The following is a 9,625-nucleotide window of genomic DNA, read 5'->3' on the forward strand; positions in this document are numbered from 1 at the left end:
CCAGGCATTCATAGTTATAAATAAATCTTAGCACTGGTGATAAGAACATTCACGGTAACCAGGGAGTATTGTATGTTCTTATTCAACTCAGAGGAACAGTCTCCTCTGTTAGTACTAGTATAACGACTTAATGTAATATTTCATATGTTCATATCCTTTGTATGGGTTCTCAAATTATGGAGCATTTCAAAAATCAAGTCGAGTGACTTTGACAATGAACCTTTTGATCGCAAAATAGATACGGGTTATCTCCTTATCAAGACAAATATCCTTACGAATCTCAAGTACTCAAATGATGGATCTGAGATGAAATACCAGATGCACTGGCAGAAGGACAGACTGATGGTTTGACAGTGATCCCAAAAAGCTGAACCGCTTTGAACTTGACAAAGTGACGCCAAGTCTTTCTTTCCTCTTAGTTTAATGCAAGTTTTTTGCTGCATAACCATTTCATAGGACTGCTATTTTCTTCTAACCTGAAATTACCTCACTCGGGGCGTTGAATTCTTCATGTGAGGAAGTCATCCAGCTGGCTTACGGAAGGTCGGTGGAATAATGCACGGAGGGGCAACTGGGGTCTTCCTCCACCATCAAAGCTGGAAAGTCGTCATATGACCTATAATAGTTATGTCGGTGCGACGTTAAACCCAACAATATATATATATTATACATTGAAAATAAGGTAACACACATACATACACTACGAACAAAAAACAGTTTCTGATGAAAATGCCCTGACACAACTAACTACTAGTAAATGGTAAAAATAGAGCATATATTTTTTTCTGATGAAAGTCACTGAAATGTTAAAAAACACTCTTCCACAACAGCTGACATATCTATCTTATCTTTACAATTCATGATCAACATTATATTAACCCCTTAACCTCTATCTCTAGTAAGAGCCGGCCGCTTGGCTCAGTAGGGTGAGCACAGGTCTGCGGAACGCTGGGTCGTGAGTTCGATACCCGGGCGAGGCTTATGTTCTTCGTGACGATTTGATAATAGACATTGTGACTGAAATCATTTGTATTGCACCTCTGATTCATGTAGGGAAGTTGGCAACAGGTTTATACTGGTACAGAATCCAGGAACACCGGTTAGTGAAACTGCCCACCGTTACATAACTGAAATACTGTTGAAAAACGGCGTTAAACCCAAAACAAACTACAGATCCTACGAAATGTCATTAATCCATCACATTGATCCAATACCGGGGGCCTCCGTGGCTGATTTCAAATCACTTGCCCCTCACGGATGTGGATTCGAGCCTTACTCGGGGCGCTGAATACTTCATGCGAGATAGCCATTCAACTGGCTTACGGAAGGTCGGTGGTTCTTACCCAGTGCCTGTTCGTCATGAAATAATGCATGGAGGGGAGGGGCACCTGGGAAGGTCGCCATTTGACCTATTATTGTGTCGGTGCGACGTTAAATCTAAAAAAAATATCCAAAAATGAGAACGCTGATACTTTTCCTAAAATAAATTGCCAATAGTTTACTCCAAGCGTATTTTTAGGCGCATTTCATTCATTTGTGAAGAAAAATGTTTTGTTAACTTATTTCACTCACCAGTGTGGACGAAAATAACGTAAAACATGTAATACTGATATTCAATAATATTTGAATTCAAAATAGATAACCTTTTTGCTTATCATTTTGAATGACAAAAATAAAGATCAATAAGCAGCGTTGCATAGGAATCAAAGGGCTCTCTGAAAATGAAACGGTAAGATCTGGTGTATTCAGAAAGAAACCTCTGTAATGCAGAAAGTGTAAACTGGTGTTCAAATATCTTCGCTTTCGTGCTTATTACCGTGTGAGGATGGCCAACTCACTTGATTTTTGGATACCGTACATGCAGAAAAAATGACATTTATATGTGGGCCGTTCAAAACATCAAAATTAAGATAAACTATTCACGAAGACTTACAATCCTCTAGGCATTTAGAGACGTGACGTTAAGATTGACATGAAAACATTTTGGTGTTGTTGTGCATGTTGTATATTTTTCATGTCTTTAATCACAGAAGTATAAAATACTTAAAAATATTTATTTTTATAGATCTTTGCTTTAATGCAGCAAATTAAGCATTTATCTCTACCACATCATACATTTGAAGATTTAGAGACAGTTTAAAATGATTTTACTGAAAAATAACTTATCCGTGTATTTTTGGTTTGATCACTGGCCCTTTATCTATACGCCTCTATTTTCTCATGGTGCATCGGTGCGTTGGAATTTCCGTTACCATGACAACACAAATAATATTTTTTGTAAAATATAGTAGAATTTGATTTGCGCTAGATACATGTATATGTGTATTATATATCGCATAGTCCAAGGGAGACACCAACGAAACGAAAGACCGGTATTGACACTTCTTAATTCAGACTTCATATTTCATACTTCGCACTTCAGACTTCAAACTTCATGGTTATATGCTTTATCATTATATAGGATCTTTCTTCATACTTCAAACTTCAGAGTTCACACTTCACACTTCCTAGTTCAGACTTCACACTTAACATGTCAAACTTCACGTTTCAAACTTCAGATTTCAGACTTCATACTTCACACTTCTGACTTCGTACTTCACATTTCATACTTCAGAGTTCACATTTCAAACTTCAGAGTTCATACATCACACTTCAGACTCCATACTTTACACTTCATACTTCAGACTTCACACTTCTGACTTCATACTTCAGAGTTCACACTTTTAACTTCACACTTCTTTTTTTCTATTTTTAAAAACAACGTGGAATTACCGAGAATGGACATACTGAAGTATAATGATTTTGACTGAGTTACCTTTGGCTCCAGATGCATAATTTGAGTAAATATAGTAGAGTATAATATACCTTAAGAGAAGAAGATATTAAAAAGATTTTCCTTTATGAGTCTGTTTAAAAGTACTGTCCCACGGATGGGGTCAATTTTGAATCCAGTGGCATAATTTGAATACCTCTAAGACTACCCCCACAGTTGGCTGAGAAGTGACCTATACTTATCAAAGGTGCACCCAATTATTTCGGAAAAGGAATAATATTCTCTCAAAACTTAGAACCAGAAACGGACCAGAGGCCACCATTTCATACCTATATTTCAAAACTTTACAGGGCAAGACCTCCCTGAACCCCCTTACATGGGTAGAAGTCCCTCCTCCCCGCTCCCGTATCTACCCGCTTTCGGCGCTAGGTGCCTCGGGGCGGTGACGTCTTCGTTCTAGACTGGTGCCCCCCTTCCCCCCCCCCCCCCCCCCCCCCACACACACACCCTCCCGTTCTAGGCCTTTCTGTTTTTACACATGAAGAATTTTTGAAAATATTTTTCCTTTCCATGCCAACATGACTTCAGCATTGAATGAAATTATTTTAGCAATTTTCATGTGCGTCACCCATGGATCATTCCCGTGACATTGTTTAAAAATATTCCAATAGTTTTTCTCAAGAAGATTTAAACGGACCGGCGAAAGACGTTGAATTTCCCCTTATTTTTCGAATACTCGGGAAGTCGCAAAATTAATAAAACTTAACACTCAGTTAAGAAATGGCGTACACCTGTATGCCAATACACAATAAGCAGATGATGTTAAGTCACGTGATGTCTATGAAGTGTAAAGTCTGAAGTTTGAAGTCTGAAGTCTGAAATGTGAAGTCTGAAGTGTCACCACCGGTCTCTCGTAGAAACTGTTCCTAAATCGTTCCGTATGCTAATAAATGACCTCGTTGGTATGTCCACCTACATGAGTGTAATTTGCAGTGTTACTGCAAACAAATCCGTGCACGTGTGTCTGAATATTTGAACATGCATTAGTTTTCCCCACCCTTACCTGTGAATGATCGATGAAAATCAGGAAGTTGTATATCCTATATAGATATAATATGAAGTAATGGTATTCCAAAAGCTTGTATATATAAACCAAAAGGCGTGATGATACGGCGGATAAAAGGTAGGACGTTTTTAGAATAGTCGCAGACATTAGATCATTATCATTTTTCAAAAATGAAAAAAATAATTTCAGCATGTTTTATTAAGTCATAACTAGTTGAGTCATATGTCGTTCTATATGAACTATTATTTACCTTCAACTAGATTATTGTCATTTAACGGACTATTTAAAACGCCAGGTAGATCTAGATATCTGTGAACCTGATATCTTAAAGTGGGAAATCCAGAATAAAAATAATACAACAATGAGGTCATTCTAACATTTTTATAGATAAACATTTTAATATGTGAACGTGGGTTCCGTAAATGCGAAAAAAAAACTCGTGTCTAACCTATTTTTTTCCTAAACAGGTTGCAATCATTTTTATATTTATATCCATCTTCTTCGTTTTAGTCTCCATTATTTTCTCACCCACCTGAATCAATTGGCAAGCAATGTTGTCGGGGTACTACACCGTGGCGAAAATGAAAGTCACAAATTATACAATATTCGGACTTTCACCGTGCACCCAGAGTTAAAAAATGAAACAAAAATACTTTAAACAATATTTCCTCCTAAACCGCTTCTGCGATTTAAAAAAAGATCATACTATTAGAATATTCCATGGGTGACTTTCTACCAAGACTGTTCAAATTATTATGATTCTTTGAACTTGAAAGGAGCGTGGTTACTTTCCACTTTACTTAAAATGGAAAATTTGGAAAAGATCTTGTCAGAAATTGCTCGCCCAGTTTTAAAATAATTGTATACAAATGTCCCTTTGGCTACCTTTTACTAAGAATTTTAAAATTATTCCGATTTCTCGAAAAACATGGCCTGCAGAGCTAAATATAGAAAAAAATCTTCACACAAAATCTCCTAAATTTTAAACTGATTTCAAAGACTTGTTCTTAGACCCTCTCCCAAGAGTGTTGAATCTTTTGTTGTCAAAAAACATGGCCACAAGGCCCTGGTTAATTTCTGTTTATATAAGAAGAAATAAGGAATATTCTGTTAATCGCTGACCCAATTCGAACAATTTCCGTCTGTTCATTGAATAATTAATAGAATATTCTTAATGCTTGATGTCAAACATGGTCACAAGACTAAAACAGAAATAATGTTCAAGTACTCTACTCCAACCAATGTCTGATTTGAAATAGTTTCAATGTTCTTGGAACTTCATCCGCAGTCTTGATTGTAAAAAAGAGGGACTGGTCTAGTTTTCCCGATATGCCTCTATGGAAATACGTTGAAAATACCCTCCTATGATCTTTCAGGCCAGTTTTTAAAGTTATTTTTATACCTGTTTGAGCCGTGAAACTCTGGTGAGATATATTACTCATCTTGGCTCTCTTGTTTATGCCAACATACGTATAAACAGACACCCTAATGCTTTTTTCATCCCATTATGCAGTTCCTACTCTTGGCGTAAAACTGCAACATCTATTCCTTCCTATGGAATCTGTTCCGATCATATCCTACCATCGCCCATAATCCAAATATCAATGCGTGATAGACGGATAGTAAGATGGTAGGATGGCGGTAATATCAAAGTAAGATGGTAGAACACCAATAGTAGGTTAAAAGAATGGCAATAAGCAATATATCATCATGTCGTCCTACCATCGATACCCTACTATCCTACCATCGCTATCCTACTATCCTACATCGCTACCTATATCTGTCATCGTACCTACTTCTACCATCGCTACCTACTATCCACCATCGCTATCTACTATCTACATCGCTACCCTACTATCCTTACATCGCTACCTACTAACCTACCATCGCTACCTACTATCCTACCATCTCGCTTATTACTACCAACCATCGCTACTACTATCTTACATCGCTACCCTACTATCCTACCATCGCTACTCCTACTATCTACATCGCTACCTACCATTCGCTAACCTACTGTCTAACCATCGCTATCCTACTATCTACATCGCTACCTACTATCCTACCATCGCTACCCTACTATCCTACCATCGCTACCTACATCGCTATTACTATCCTTCCACGTACCTACATCCTACCATCGCTATCGTACATCCTACATCGCTACCCTACTATCCTACCATCGCTATCCTACTACCTTCATCGCTTACTACTGATCCTTACATCGCTACCCTACTATCTATCATCGCTATTCCTACATCCTATCATCGCACCTACTATCCTACATCGCTATCCTACTACCTACCATCGCTACCCTACTATCCTACCATCGCATCCTACTATCCTACCATCGTACCTACCATCGCTATCCTACTATCCTACCATCGCTACCTACTATCCTACATCGCTACCCTACTATCCTACCATCGCTACCCTACTATCCTACCATCGCTACCCTACCATCGCTATCCTACTATCCTTCCATCGCTACCCTACTATCCTACCATCGCTATCCTACTATCCTACCATCGCTACCCTACTATCCTACCATCGCTATCCTACTATCCTTCCATCGCTATCCTACTATCCTTACATCGCTACCCTACTATCCTATCATCGCTATCCTACTATCCTATCATCGCTATCCTACTATCCTATCATCGCTACCCTACTATCCTACCATCGCTATCCTACTATCCTTCCATCGCTATCCTACTATCCTTACATCGCTACCCTACTATCCTATCATCGCTATCCTACTATCCTACCATCGCTATCCTACTATCCTACCATCGCTACCCTACTATCCTATCATCGCTACCCTACTATCCTACCATCGCTATCCTACTATCCTTCCATCGTTACCCTACTATCCTACCATCGCTATCCTACCATCGCTATCCTACTATCCTACCATCGCTATCCTACTATCCTTCCATCGCTACCCTACTATCCTACCATCGCTACCCTACTATCCTTCCATCGCTACCCTACTATCCTACCATCGCTATCCTACTATCCTACCATCGCTATCCTACTATCCTACCATCGCTACCCTACTATCCTTCCATCGCTACCTACTATCCTACCATCGCTACCCTACTATCCTACCATCGACTATCCTCTATCCTACCATCGCTACCCTACTATCCTTACCATCGCTACCCTATCTATCCTATCCATCGCTATCCTACTATCCTTACCATCGCTACCCTACTACATCTCGCTATCCTACTATCCTACCATCGCTACCCTACTATCCTACCATCGCTACCCTACTATCCTACCATCGCTATCCTACTATCCTACCATCGCCCATCGCTATCCTACTATCCTTCCATCGCTACCCTACTATCCTACCATCGCTATCCTACTATCCTTCCATCGCTACCCTACTATCCTATCATCGCTACCTACTACCTACTCTCCTACCATCCTTGATCGCTACCCTCTGTCTAATGCATTACTATGAACACCATCGCTATCTACTATCCATCCATCGCTACCACATCCTTCCATCTACTACTTCCTACCATCGCTACCCTACTATCTTACATCTACTACATCGCTACCCCTAATCTACCATCGCTGTCCTACTATCCTACCATCGCTATCCTACTATCCTACCATCGCTACCCTACTATCCTTACATCGCTACCCTACTATCCTACCATCGCTACCCTACTATCCTACCATCGCTATCCTACTATCCTACCATCGCTACCCTACTATCCTTACATCGCTACCCTACTATCCTACCATCGCTATCCTACTATCCTACCATCGCTACCCTACCATCGCTACCCTACTGTCCTACCATCGCTACCCTACTATCCTTACATCGCTACCCTACTATCCTACCATCGCTACCCTACTATCCTACCATCGCTACCCTACCATCGCTATCCTACTATCCTTCCATCGTTACCCTACTATCCTACCATCGCTACCCTACTATCCTACCATCGCTACCCTACTATCCTACCATCGCCATCTTACTCTCTTGCCATCCGTTGAGCTTTGATGATTTGGCGATTGTAGGATATGAACAACCCAGTCAAACTGAAGGGTATTTAAGTTATTGGCAACCTTTTTTTTCTAATATTGCCATCTATCATTATAATTCATGTCAAGTGGTTTCCCACTTATTATGCATGCATTATCGTGGTTATTGAATTGACCTAGATATTATGAAGATACACATTCTGTCTAAGTTTTGTATATGTAAACAGTTATTGTATGATATCAAGGTGAACATCATGAATTATATAGCAGACTGTCAAATATTGCTAAGGCAATGGCTGAAACTCTCGTTGCTGTGATACAAACTAACTGGTTATCGAACTTGAACATGACTTTTCTACATCAGTTTCTTGAACTCGAAGCGATATTGAACATCCGAATCCAGAACAATATTGGACAGTCAAGCGATATTAGACATTCGAACCCAGAACAACATTTGATTAGAAAACGACATGTATTTTTTTTTTTGCTTGCTTGCTTGCGTGCGTGCGTGCGTGCCTGTGTGCGTGCGTCCATGCGTGCATGTGCAATGTACAAGGTGATATTTGCTGTCACGTTTCGTTATTTTTAAACGTATAAAAGATTCGATACCAAACACTGATTTTGTACACAGTGTATCTGTGAACAAATGATGTCTGAAATTGAATTGATAATAGTAAAGTGCTTCAAGCAGAACAGAATAGAACAGAACCATATTTTAAATGATAATATGCCTTTGACGTAAGCAGTTCCTCTACATCATAGCTATATACAGCATGCGGCAATAAATAATAGGTCAGAAAAATACAATTATAATTAATCCCTTATTAGAACATCCATCATTGTTAATAGATGCGTGTGTCTAGTCACAACAAATTTTGAAAGTTCACATTATAATCATTTGTTTTCCCTTACCTAATTATGACAGATTTATGAAAATGAGGAAGTTGCATAATTAAGTATTATGTAGGTATAAATGGAATGGCACTAACGTATATACCGATAACACCAAAAATATACATGAACACATATGAAGTGTTCATGCTTTTTATAGGAACCAATCTCAAATAGTAATATGATAATTATTTTTCAACGTCATAATTAAGGATAGACCGAAACTACATGAATCATTATCAAACAGTAGATGAAAACAAAAACAGAAAAAAATGTTTCGGAAACAGGAAGAACTTGATTTTTTGTGTGGGTTGTTTTTGTGTGTGTGTGTTTTTTGTGTTTTTATTGTTGTTGTTGTTCTTATTATTATTCTTCTTCTTCTTCGCCTTCTTTGTTCCTATTTTTTTCTTTGTCTGTTTGTTTGTTTTTTTCACGCTCTGGATATGGTTCGTTGCCGAAACATGAACAAAATCACAGTTTCTATTTTAATTCAATCCTTCAAACCGTGTAAGCCCTCCACTTTCTAATAAGGGATACAACTTGAGCAGTTTTTATTTGAAAAAAAATACGACTGCGCTCCCTTGACATGTAAACTTAAACAAATTATATAAGGGGAACTAATTCTCTCGACCTTAGACTATTTCTACATAATTATATTCTTTACTTTTTTTACTGTTAAAGTGGGAACTAAAGTCAAAAATTGAAAATGACATCACGGAGATATTGTCGTCTGTTGCGGGTGAGTCAGGTCAAAAAGCAGACGACACCCTTCCTTGCAGCCGAAAATGACGAATTACACATGAATCATATTTAATTAGATACAGGTGAAGTAACAAGAATCGGAAACGAATATTAACTTGGAATTCATTAGTAATGATTTGACATTAACT

The sequence above is a fragment of the Mercenaria mercenaria genome, chromosome 1 (assembly GCF_021730395.1).
Source record: "Mercenaria mercenaria strain notata chromosome 1, MADL_Memer_1, whole genome shotgun sequence".
NCBI lineage: Eukaryota > Metazoa > Mollusca > Bivalvia > Venerida > Veneridae > Mercenaria > Mercenaria mercenaria.